This window comes from Euwallacea similis, chromosome 14 (genome assembly GCF_039881205.1).
Source record: "Euwallacea similis isolate ESF13 chromosome 14, ESF131.1, whole genome shotgun sequence".
Taxonomy (NCBI): Eukaryota; Metazoa; Arthropoda; class Insecta; order Coleoptera; family Curculionidae; genus Euwallacea; species Euwallacea similis.
This window is the reverse complement of record NC_089622.1, coordinates 2883342-2896122: the sequence shown is the minus strand read 5'-3', so window position 1 is coordinate 2896122 and position 12781 is coordinate 2883342. Positions and strand designations below refer to the sequence as shown.

Here is a 12781-nt window from a genome sequence, read left to right as displayed (position 1 = left end):
CCTCCATATCCTTTCACGTCTATCTGAAGATCTTTGGCAAAATCTGGATTAATTCGAAAATAATCCGCACTCAATCGGCATTGGTCCAATTTAGTTACTCTTGAGTAAATCTTAGTCTTTGAATACGGTATTGTCTGATGATCAGCGGACCAGCAGCTGGGGGGTGAGCTGTTAATTCATATTTATTAAACCATCTTCTTACTGTATGCTCAAAAACTTGAACGTTTCTGAAGTTTTTAAAAGGAAATTCAAATTAGAACCAGTAACCATCTCTTACAGAAGATGCCTTCAGACAGCCTTGTTCTCTTCTGTGGGAATAATTACCAATCTTGTAGCCTATTTGCCATTTTTTTTTGGCTAAACCTTTCTTCCATCAAAACCATCGCTCTAATTGCTTCTTCATTACTTAACTGTCTTCTTTGCGCCATGATACAGTAATAAAATATTTGTGAGAACCACAATTTTTTGATACTGGGAGAAGTAAGTTCCATATATTTTTTTAAAATAAAAGAATTCATTATCATTCAAAATGCAAATAAACAGCAATATGTTTTCGTTTTTTTTTCGTTTTAAAACGTTCTTTTTTATTTCATGAAAATTATGTTTAACAATGATTTTTAATTTTCTGAATCAACGTTACAAACAACAACATAACTTTTTCGGTTTTCGATATCACAGAGGGAAAAAATTGGAAATATCAAATGATCCTTTAAATTTGTCCGGGAGTATATTTTTAAGGAAAAAATTCCCAATGCGTGGTTTGTATAATGTAGTGTAAATTGAGGTCATACATACAGGGACCGGCAGAAAATACGCACCATATTGGATTTTTTTAAATTTTAATTTATCAAAAAATTTTATTCTTAGCAAAAGTTTGGGCACTTCCGCAAACTTAAAATGCATTTTACAAAATTTGTATAACTCATTTAATATAGGAAAATTTGAAAATTATGAAAATGGCTCATGAGTAAAGTATAATACTTTTATTTTTAATTTTAATGGAAAAATGTATTATGAAAAGTTGTTTAGAATTAAAAGATAAGCCCAATAATGAAATTTTCCACAAAGTTTTACCGACAATAACATTATCTAATAAATTCAAATAAAAAAAATCCCATGTGGTGCGTAGTTTCTGTCGGTCACTGTATATCGATGATTTGAAAACGTACAATGGGGGTTTCGTGACAAGAAAGTCCATTAGGCAGATTATTATATAGATATCCTGTTTTAAATCTAAATGTTTAACATAATGCACTATTAACTGCAAATTACCCGAGTAGGTGCTTCTAAATTCGTTTACAAATTCTAAGGACGAACAATGAGGGAAGAAGACCTGGGTGAAATATCATTTGATGGAGTTGAGGGTAAGCTGAACCGAAGAGAGTTGTAATGACAAATTATTTTTGATTCGATGATTATACTAGAACGAGAATTAAAGCGATGCGAAACTAACGTTACTTCCTTGATTTTATTTTGCACGACAATCCATTTACATCGAGTTGTTTTCCCATAAAAGTGCACATCCATCAAACTAGCCTGCAACGACGATCAGATAAGCCGTTCCAATTTCCACATTTACGATACGACCAATTACTTTTTGCTCACTAACAATTTTTAAAACGCCAAAATCAAGGCGTCTCCATGTCTGCCGGGCAAATCTCAAAAATACCCTCGAGATCGTATCTTTTAAACACGGTTTTTATAGATTTCTGCAACGGTCCTCGACCGAGTAAAACCATAATTGGATCCTCTTATTTCCGGTAAAATTGGATTTCTTGCCGCGATAATCGATCGATCCAGAACATAATTAATATGGCAACTGGAACTTCGCAAAATGATTTCCAAACAGTTTTCAATAGCGCAAACGTCGAGTCTGCAAAAAAGTGAGCTAATGTATAGGCGGGCATGATGGAAAGTGGACGTTTCAGCAATTCCGCTTTCCATGGAGGAAAATATGGTACATTGCTTATTCGGCTCGATAATCTCTATTTGGATTAACATTTTAGCTTCGATCAACATGTTTGTTGTTTAAAACAGCTCGCAGAGATAACACTGTCCATTTATTTTTGTCACGTTTGAAGTTTTAACATACACAACTCATTTCATCTTCAAATGGTTATTGATTCTTCTGCAAAGTTCGCTCTGTTTTGGCCGTTATAGATCGGGAGTATGTTAGCGATTAATATTTTAAACAGGTAATCAATAATCGAATCATATCAAACATTAAAAAGTTACTCATAATTCTTTTGTGAGTCATAACAATGCCTTCATTCGTCACTAATCATTTTCGGTGGCATTTACAGAGAGGGTCAAGAAGTATTCATTCATACAAAAATAAATCAATAGTTGGTGTTCTGAGTCAAAACATATATAATAATAAAATTAGTTACCGGGGGTGCTAAGCCCCTTTTTCTGGGGCATCTCCAGCCTTATTCAGTCAATGATTCAAGTACCATTAAGTACAGACATAAACTCACAATATGGATAAAAAAAATGTAAATACTCTCGTTATAAGTCCTCAATCACTTTGTTACCTTTGGACGTTTGAGAGCCATTGTAGCTAGTGCCCCCTAAAATAATTCGTAAATTCACGAAAAAAGTGAGCAGAGACGTCCCTGAAATATCGATGGCCGTTACTGGCGCGGGACCTCTGTGCCTACTATACACAGTGTGGCTCAAATTGGACCTAGATTTATGGGTACCTCGAGAACTATAAGAGGTAGAAAAAAGTTAAATGAGAAAAGTTGAGGGGAAGTTAATGGCCATTTCGATGCTGTTTTGCTGACGATTTTCAGTTTTTTCGTTTTTGAGTTATTTTAGAAAATATTAACATTTTTTAAAAGTTTGTCAGTAATACCGCGAATAGTGTTTTAGTTTGTGTTCCTTAAAGTATCTCGGGCTCTCTATTGTAAGCTGCTGCACGTTGTGCAGGTTGAAATTAAATCACCTCCAGTGCTTTCTTCATTTCTTTTTGGTTAAATCAATAAATGTAAAAGTATCTTAAATTAATAAAATGTATGTAGGTTTTTATATCGTTGTCTATGGTTTTGATATAATGATGGATACACTATTTTGATTTCTGCTCCATGGATAATAGGTACAGATGAGCCACTCGAAAAAGAGAGTTTTTCAGGTTCGGGGCGCTCTTAAATACTAAATCTAAGGGTAGTAAAACAGTGTCGTGCCCTGGTTAGAAACCAATTATCAATTTATGACACCGCCTGCGACATATAGTGGTACCGATAGCACTTGGTCGGTACTTCCTCATGAATGCCGATAAAGCGCGACTGCACTTTCTCACCAGTGCCGACGAAGGGTGGTTAGACATCAATCACCAAATATCAATATTACACGAAGATAACGATCGCAAAACCCTCTTAATTGAGGAGAATACTTCTAATCAAGTTGCAACATACATGGGCGTCCTATAAAGTACAGCAACCCCCTCACATCTGTTTTCACCTTAGAACTAACAGAGTTAACTTAACTAAAGTTCCATTAAGCCTTTAACTAACAATACTAACGCTATCGCTATGTACAACTTAGCGATTTCTCGAACGCGCCTCGATCTTGTTGGAAAAAGGGAAGTTGTTTACATTTATACAGAAGGGTTAAAGCGATCTGAATAATGGATCCCACATATTTATTCATTAAACAAAAACTTATTAAATTCGATTGTATTAGCAATGAAGTCTTTAAGTTTGAGGTTTATTTTGCCTTAACATACCTTAAAAACTTATTAAATTATGTCATTAAAAGTTTATTAATCAGAAAATTCCAGAATCGATCGATTTCTCCGAAATAATCATTATTGAGATCTATAGAAACAATGGACGCTTTTTCTAGAAGGTGTGTCTAACTTCTGAGAAAGGTATGTTGAATTTGTGATTTTGAAGGCACCGTAAAACATGTTGCTCTTATTTGTGATTGTGGTCCCAGCCCAATGGCTCCAAACCAAATACTTCATGGTCTTCTCTTTTCACCGTCAACCGAATCTTTGTAGTTATGGAATTGAAGCGTACCAAGAGCTATACAAGTTCGTTTTGCTCATGACTCAAGAAGAAAGGTGCGATTCTTTTGAAAGATCTCAATAAGTGGTTGATCACTACTGAATTAAGTGGACTGCCCATTGCCACGTCGTGTGTTTCTTCACAGAAACCATGTCGCTATTGAAAATATATTGTGGTAAGACAATGTGGGAATAACTTGGTTATGTCTTATAGAAATTAATTCTCATTCGATGTGTTACATTGTGTCTTTGTTGGTATCATCGTGAATAGCGCAAGTGTCAGCGTTTGCAGCTCTTCCACGAAGTGCATTGAGTCTCTAACGAAACTCTCCAGCTGGCCTATTTTTGCAAAGTTTTCCACAACCTTAAATAGGGACTCCTCCTAATGACTTGTGAATTTGATGTAAGCCATAGAATCAAGCGTTGTGGAAACGCTCCTGATCGCTTTAGCTCGGTAAGATCTCCTGAGTTCGACGACCCTCCTTAACAAGGCTATAGGCAGTCTGAAGAATTCGTGACGTCGGATCTCGTGTTGGCTTTTTATACGTTGAGGGGTCAATATATAATTTTATCATCATACGCCTTCGATGCAATAATCGCCGTCACATTTCCTTCGACTAAGCGGCTTATAAGTCTTGAAAGTATTTCCACTAGAATATTTTCATTAGAAAATGTTTGTATTCTGACCGGTCTGCATGGTGAGAGCCTTAAAAACACTTACTACAACTAACAAAAGAATTCCATTAGTCGGAGAGATATTACAGTGAGGCAAGTTGAATAATAAGAAAACTAAATGTAAAGCGGAAAATAAAAAATTAAGACAGTTCGGAACAGAAGCTATATGATTTGAATTATCCCGAAATAACCTGAATTGATAGCCATAGAAGGAGCAGTTATTTACGGTCAGTTTCGAAATATGGGGGGTATGTGCACTTTCCCCCCTCTCTCTCACTCATTGCCGTTCACCGAATTAAAGCAAGTTTCTGGCAGTTTTCTTGAAGAGCATCCGGAGGTGTTCTTGGCTCGTAAAGATTAGTTACGAATTTTACCTTTTTGTAGCTTTTTTCAATAGATCTCAGTTGCCTCCAAATTATCGTGATTGCGTCTCCATCCGAGAAACGAAAAATATCTTCACCCGTTAAATCCTCTTTTTAAATGAGTACATCAACGCATAATAAGCTTTTGTTCGAAACTAATAGGTTTAACGAGCCTACAGTCACGTCTATCAAATGCTTACTTATCTAACACCTATGACGTCTCATAATATATTCAAATCTCACTCCCAAACGAGCTATAATAGTGTTAAAACGCTTAGGAATGAACAAGACGATTTGAATATTAAACAGCTTAAGTATTCCTATACTGAATTGACCACGAGTTTAGTCTCTTGTGAGAAATCTTGATGTGCTCGTCTCCCGTGAAGTTTTGAAAGTGTGCATCTGCTATTTACAGGTACAAGAACTTTAAGTTTCCACTGCTTATTAAGCATTTATACCTGACATGCTCGAGTGCCTCGTTTCCACCTAACAACCCCAATGAAACTTATTTGTTACTAAATTAACTTTATAAACACTTTTCACAATAAATCTTTCTTAAGCTTGACACCTAGCGTACTCAACTTTTTAATGAAGCTTTATATGACAACTGACGGGAGTCTAAAGAAAATATTAGATAAACTTTGAGGGCGAGGCTTTGAGTAATAAATAGTCCATTACGTCTCCCGAGTGGAAAATATTTAAATTTTCATAAACTTCAATTTAAGCGATAAAAAGTTTAAAGTTTGCTTTGACGTGATGGATAAAAGTTTACTTTGTAATAAAATACTACTTCTTGTATGTTAAAGTGCTCAGTGTAATTAAATTGAAACTTGACATTTGAGCTCGTCCTAAACTTTACATGCTTTTAATTAAGATATGTAAGTATCTAATTTTGTCAGATACTCATTAAAAGATCTTTCTTCTCCAATCTCCAGGGTGAGAAACAAACAATTTTCTCATTCTCCTCATTGCTTGCCGAATTCCTTTCGTCGTCGAATAAAGAATATTAGGGCCAAAACAGTCGCAATTAATTAGGGTCGTTAAGATTTTGAACCCCAACTCAAGTATTATAACTGATTTGCATTTTATTAATTAAAGAACAAAGTTTGCCTTTTAATTAGCGACTGCCGGTTTCTTTCATTTTTATTGCCTCTGATATTTATAGGAGCTGTTTTTTGGGGATAATTATAAGGGCTTATTCATGGATTTGTATGTGTCAAGGCTAAGGTTTCTTCTAATTAGTAATATACAGGATTTTTGGTGACTAGATACATTCTTTTAAGGGAGTGATAGAGCATGAGGTAAGGACCAAATTTAATCCAATTTACCTTAGTACCAAAGTCGATAATAACAAAGAGACGAGGTTTCAAAATTGAAAAAATAAATCATATTTTTTTAAATATTTTGCGATTTCTTTCAACTAATTTTGTAGAATTGTACATATTTTAGTTAGTATTAGTAAGAATAGTAATGATTATTACTATTATTACGATAATTCAATAAATTCTGAAATTATTTTTACATCACTTTAGGTGCATTTTTCCCGAAAATCGTTGCTTCTAGCGACTTCAATAAAGTATACCCTTTTTTTTTCTCATCCTAAAAAACCCGCGGATACACAAATTTTAGGCTGAGATTAAATATATGGGAAACATTAATATACAGGAATGGTCTATCTGAAGCAAAAGTGCATATTCTATTAGGTGTACAACTTTGCTTCCGCCGTTTTTTTTCCGAATTTCGCGATTTTATTGTAAAAAACTAATTATACCTTTAGGATCCAAAGTATTGTCCATCGCTGGCCACTACTTTCTCCCATCTTTCGGGCAGCATACGAATCCCGTGTTGAAAAAATTGGACATCTTTTGAAGCGATCCACGATTCTATCCAATTTCTTACTTCTTCATAAGACCGGAAGTGTTGGTCAGCTAGCCCATGTGCCATGGATCGAAACAAGTGATAATCAGAAGGAGCTAGGTCAGGAGAATATGGCGGGTGGGGTAGGACTTCCCATTTCAATGTTTCCAAGTATTTCTTGACCACTTGCGCAACATGGGGTCGAGCATTATCGTGCTGCAAAATCACTTTATCATGTCTCTCGTTGTATTGCAGCCGTTTCTTTTTCAATGCTCGGCTCAAACGCATTAATTGGGTTCGATAAAGAGCACCTGTGATTGTTTCAGTTGGTTGTAACAGCTCATAATATATTACGCCGAGTTGATCCCACCAAATACAGAGCATGATTTTGGAACCATGAATAGACGGTTTGGGATATTCCCAAGTCTTTTTGCGTTTGGGATTATCGTAATGAACCCATTTCTCGTCCCCAGTCACAATACGATGCAGAAATCCCTTCCGTCTTTGCCTTGCAAGCAACTGTTCACAAGCGAACAGACGCCTGTCAATATCTCTTGGTTTCAACTCGTACGGCACCCAATATCCTTGCTTCTGAATCATTCCCATGTCTTTGAGGCGTTTTGAGATTGTTTGTTGAGTCACTCCCAATGATTGTGCCAATTCTTGTTGACTTTGACACGAGTCTTCGTCAAGTAATGCTTCCAAGTTCGCATCTTGGAAAACCTTCTTTCTTCCACCGCTATGTTGGTCTTCGACGTGAAAATCACCGTTCTTGAAGCGCTGAAACCACTCACGACATGTCCTTTCACTAATAGTGGCTTCCCCATAAGTATCTGAGAGCATTCGATGAGCCTCAGCAGCAGATTTCTTCATATTGAAGCAGAAAAGTAAAACCTCCCGCAAATGACGAGAATTTGGCTCGTACACTGACATTTTCAATTGCGAATAACTTTATGATGAAGACACAAATAGACTAATATTTTTATGAGGTTATGTTAACAGGTGCCCAAGGCTCCTGCATGCCCACATGGGGTTATTTATTTCGATCATTACTTACCGCTACATACATCTATTCAAAAACGGCGGAAGCAAAGTTGAAAAGCAAAGGCAAATCAATTATCATAATCAGGCAATGAAGCCCGACTACTTCCCAAGATTTTCGGGTAAAGAAAATGAGGAAAATTGGTGATATAAATATTTAATTTTTTTCTCAAAAATAAGTGAAGAAAAAGGATTCGTTTCGATAGGCATGGATAGGACTAGTACAACTATTACACTGGACCAGCTATTTCAATGTCAGGTTTATCCAAAATACGGGCGGCTTAAGCGGTTCATAAATTGTTTCTGAAGTTACTAATTTTTTTAAATAAAATTAATATTGGTTAAAATCACATGACTAATTGCTGAAAGTTTAAAATCAATAATTAGTTGGAAAACGTGAAAAGTAAATATGAAATATATGTAAACAAGAAAAAATCCTCTGTATCTTTTGTGTATTTCATAAATAAGTTTTTTTATGTTTCATTTTTATCTTTTAATTGATGTGCAGTTAAATTATTTAGGAAAACTTAAAATTGGAGCGATCAACGTTTTTCAGACAGCTACGAAACTCTCCAAAACTGTACAAATTCTCGCATCTCTTCTCGTTTACGAGATCCCCAATTCAGGAATTCTTACCTCGACAACACTGTCGTATTATATATTATTACAAGTATAAATTACACCAATCTCAGGAGTTTTGCTATATCATGTTCTAGACCTAGGTTGCTACATATTACTATTCCACAGGATAAAACTCGTATGGAACAATCTTCTATATACTCGTAAATCCGTAGACCTTGCCTCCGACTCGGCTTATAAATTGTTTGCTTCTCTGAAACATTATCTACTCCATTCTATACAATAATAAATTACTCTGTGCCGTTATAGAATTTCCATTCCTACAGTATGCTCGTTTCGATTTGTCAAAATGTATCTTTACCGAATGTGTTGAAGAGTTGGTGGTCCAGTGGCGCTTGTTGCTCGGCAACACCTTTAACGACTCTTAGATTAAGCCGCTTTTGAACCAAGAGACAGCCGCTTTTAATTGGTAGGCCTAAAAGCAAACCCCAACATCAATATTTTGCCGGCGGGCTTGGAACTCCCCGTGTAATCTGCAGGCTTAAGCCCCACGCCAAACACGGGCCCCACAAATACATTTTCGGGTCCAGGACGTCGCCCTGCCGTTAATCATTTTAGTGGTTAGGGCTTTAATTGGGTATTACGTATTATTTTCTCATGTCTACGGCTAGACTCAACAAGTATCCAATTAAAAAAAGATTCACAAAAATTCTTTATATATGTATAGCCCCATGTCCAGTAGTTTATTATTGGATGTCCGCCTAAATTGTTTAAAACTCGATTAAGATTTTTAGTTATTTTTTAAGTTATGTTTTTCGATTCGACGGCGAACAATGCCTAAAACAGAAGTCTTGGAGTTGCCATCTAATACAGGAAAAGCTTAAAATTCTGCACAGTTCCGGCCTCATGAGGCACGCCAATGCACCCCAACATGAGTTGATCGGTACACGAAGTTGGATAAGCTAAAGCACATTTTTAGATCACGAAATTTTTCGTACAATTGTTGAAGTAGATGATTTTCTAACAACTTAAATCACATCAGGTAGTAATTCCCACATTGGAGCGATCAAAGCAAAAGGGAGATTGATTAATTGCTTAATGCTCAAATTAAATTTACATTTAGGTAATTAATAAACCTACGTAATTACGAATACGTAAACCAGAGGGAAGTGAAAACTTGAGGTTTCTAAACGTTCTTGTGATGGGTAGCTATTAATTCGTCAGTTTATTACTAAAGCCTCCTTTCTCGCTGTACAAGAGAGGGTTTCCTTTGCGAGGAGAGCCCATGTCCGCCACGATTACCAGATTTATTCGATCGTTTAACAAGATTGATACGTTCACTCTTTATTTCACAATCAATGAGCCCTTCTGTGCTGTGTCTTTGATATTTTCACTTCGTTGCAAATCAAATTCCCTGCTTGGTCGTTTGTGCATGTTCAAAGGCTTTAGTATTCGCTCGAGAGCGTTTGCAGTGCTCACTTTCGCGGCTATAACTGATTTGTTTCATTTACGAGAGAAGGATTTTACCATATTCATTGATTTTCATGTAGATTGGATTAAGAAATGAAATAAACGGAAAAGAGTGTAGGAGAAAATATTGACTCTACATGAAAAATTCCAGAGGGAGGTCCGGATTTTTTTTAAGTTCAAGTTTCCTAGTTTAGGGTGCCATTCAATTGTGTTTTAGTAGGGTAGAAGAAATGGGAAATATTGATTTGTTGCTATTATCATGAATTATTATGTTGTTATAAAATTTTTATTTCCAGGGAAAAAGGCTGTCGGCAATTTGGGCTTTCTGCCCTGTTAAAAAAATATATCTATACATAAGTAATAATTCTTAAATTGTAAAGAGCTGTATAAAAAGTGTAAAAAATTACATTTGGAAGTATTCCAGTACAGTTGTTGAAGGGAAAAGGAAGCGTTATGGTCTTTTTGGTGCTGCATATTGCTATTATTATTTCTCCCTTTTTGGTTTAAAGGCTCGCTCAAGTGCAATGAATGAAAGTTTTAAATATATTGTTTAAATTTTTATTTGTTTATCTTTTATAACACTTTAGTTCTTTATTTACGTTTATTTAGACATATTTGCCAAACCGCAAGTATAAGTAACGCCTTTGGGTAGGAGCGAAACTAAACAACTACTTAAACAAGAATAATTTCTCAAACACAACAATAGTAAATCTACATTAAAGAGCACTAAAGGTAAAATTTGAAGGGTTAAACAGTACACAGACATCAATAATAATCTCGCATCTAAAGGCGTTCCGTTTAATAAAGGCTGGGAAAATCAATGCTACTGCTCCAGACGGGGGATGCCAAGCTAACTACCATCATTAATAATAATTGCGTTGCCCTCTTCATTGTTTACGAGAGGGAAAAATAGATGGAAAAAGAGTTTAATTGCTGAACCAGATTTCACCAATTGGCTTAAGAAATTTAGGACCGAAGTGCCGTGTTATTTCCAGGAATTCCTTGTTTCGTCGCGTAGGTCGTAATGTAAAACAAAACTTAAAAGGGTGTGGAAAAAGTGGGAAGCCATGTTGTTCGCAACCCTAAGAAAACAGGCTGCAAAAATATAATCTGAGATCACATCACGGGCAGTGTTTGGGGACGATCCGACAAAAGAACGAAATACACGGATTCCTGATGGGAAAACATCGCATTAAGCATTCGCAGTTTCCGTTTTTGCCGCTCTTTCGCAATTTCGACGTCCGTTTCGATAAATAACGAATGACTTTTGGCTGGGAGGGCCGTTACAAGGGTGCCAACCCCATCAATAATCATGACTTAAAGTTCCCTTTAAATACACACTTCGCTTAACTCCCTGAGCGAAATATTAATGCAAGTAAATGGAAAATCGATACGACCCAAGCTAGAGCCCGTCTACGGACGATTTCTCTGAGGTCTGTTAAGGGCCCGAATGATTGAGCCCTTTTTCTTTTCGAAAACCGCAATCGTTAATTTTATGCTGTAATTACGATTTGTCAAGGAACGAGTTTGTTTTCTATTAATGAGCGGTCGAGAATTACCTGCAGCGTAGAAACGATGGAAAATCGAAAAATGTTTCATCCCGATTACTTTTAAAGTTTTCAGGGGAAATTAGTCTAGAAAAAGAAGTTCCATAGTTTTCCAAACTTCAAAGTAATTTTAAAAGAAAAAACTGGAAAAGGTAGGTCAAAGTGGAGACAAGTAAACTTATTAAAAGGTACAAAAAATTTAATACCAATCTCTTCCACTAAAGAACTACATAATCTTTAACCTACTTAAAGCATACACGTCCATCTAACTAGCAAATCACACACTGTGGGTTATCAACGCGAGAAGGGGTTGATTAATTGCTTAATGCTCAGATTAAATTCACATTTTGGTAATTAATAAACCTGACTAGTTAGGAACATATATAGACTAGACATCAGGTTAAATATTAAGGTTATAATGAAGAACCGACGTTAGTAGTTTCAAGCATCTATTGTTTCGTATTAAGAATTTTATATGGAATCTGGTTAATTTCAAAGGGAAAAGGGATTATTACTGTAGTGGTAGCTCACACATGTTTATGAATTCTGATGGTCTGAATTTTTCCACATCAAAAAGGCGTGGGCCAAAAAAATCGCACCTCTAACCGTTTTTGAGATATCTTGAATTAAGTGTTTTGTGCACTACCAGAATTCATGAATACACAGCTTCCGTTACGACGTGGACCATGAAAATAACAAAATGTCACTCGGAACATTTTTGAAAATGCATCCAATTAAAAAAAACTTTGACACTCTTTACAACGAAGAGCAGCAACTGCTTTATAAGGCAAGTGTAGCCGAATCATTATGTTTTTTATCCTCTAACACCTAACACTCGTTTGTTCCATTATATCTGGGACATCCTGTATAAGCTTCAAAAAAAGGATTTTTGAGGATATTGTTTTTCAATCACATCTTAACAATCCAGAAAAACTGTCAATCCAACGAAGACTCTTACTTTGCAACTTTATTCTTTTTATTTACATCCCAAACTTCCCTTCTAAGCGATCATTTCGGTGACAAGTGAAGATAATACGTCCATAAAGCGAAATTTCACTATCAAGGACAGTTGACTCAATTTTTCCTCTTAGGCAATATAGTTGATATCCTGCGTGTCCAATGTAGTGAACGTGAAGAGAACAGGGGACCGGATTTTCCAATTTGTTTGGCGCCTTATCAGGATTGATACCCGCAATTTGACAATCACTGCGGTTTCCTAAACTGTATCTCTTGTATTTCTG

The 12781-nt window shown here is 35.9% G+C and overlaps 1 protein-coding gene across 2 annotated transcripts in view; it reads left to right on the top strand.

Annotated features, from left to right (window-relative positions):
• Window positions 1-12781, top strand: part of aus (argus) — a 112306-nt gene that overhangs the window by 41791 nt on the left and 57734 nt on the right. Inside the window, exon 1 of one of the 2 annotated variants that reach the window (XM_066396999.1) lies at window positions 5384-5461. The exons of the other annotated variant lie outside the window; for it this stretch is intronic. The gene's annotated coding sequence lies outside the window, so the exon portion shown is untranslated. Of the gene's footprint in view, window positions 1-5383; window positions 5462-12781 lie in introns of those variants that run through there. 2 annotated transcript variants of the gene reach the window in all.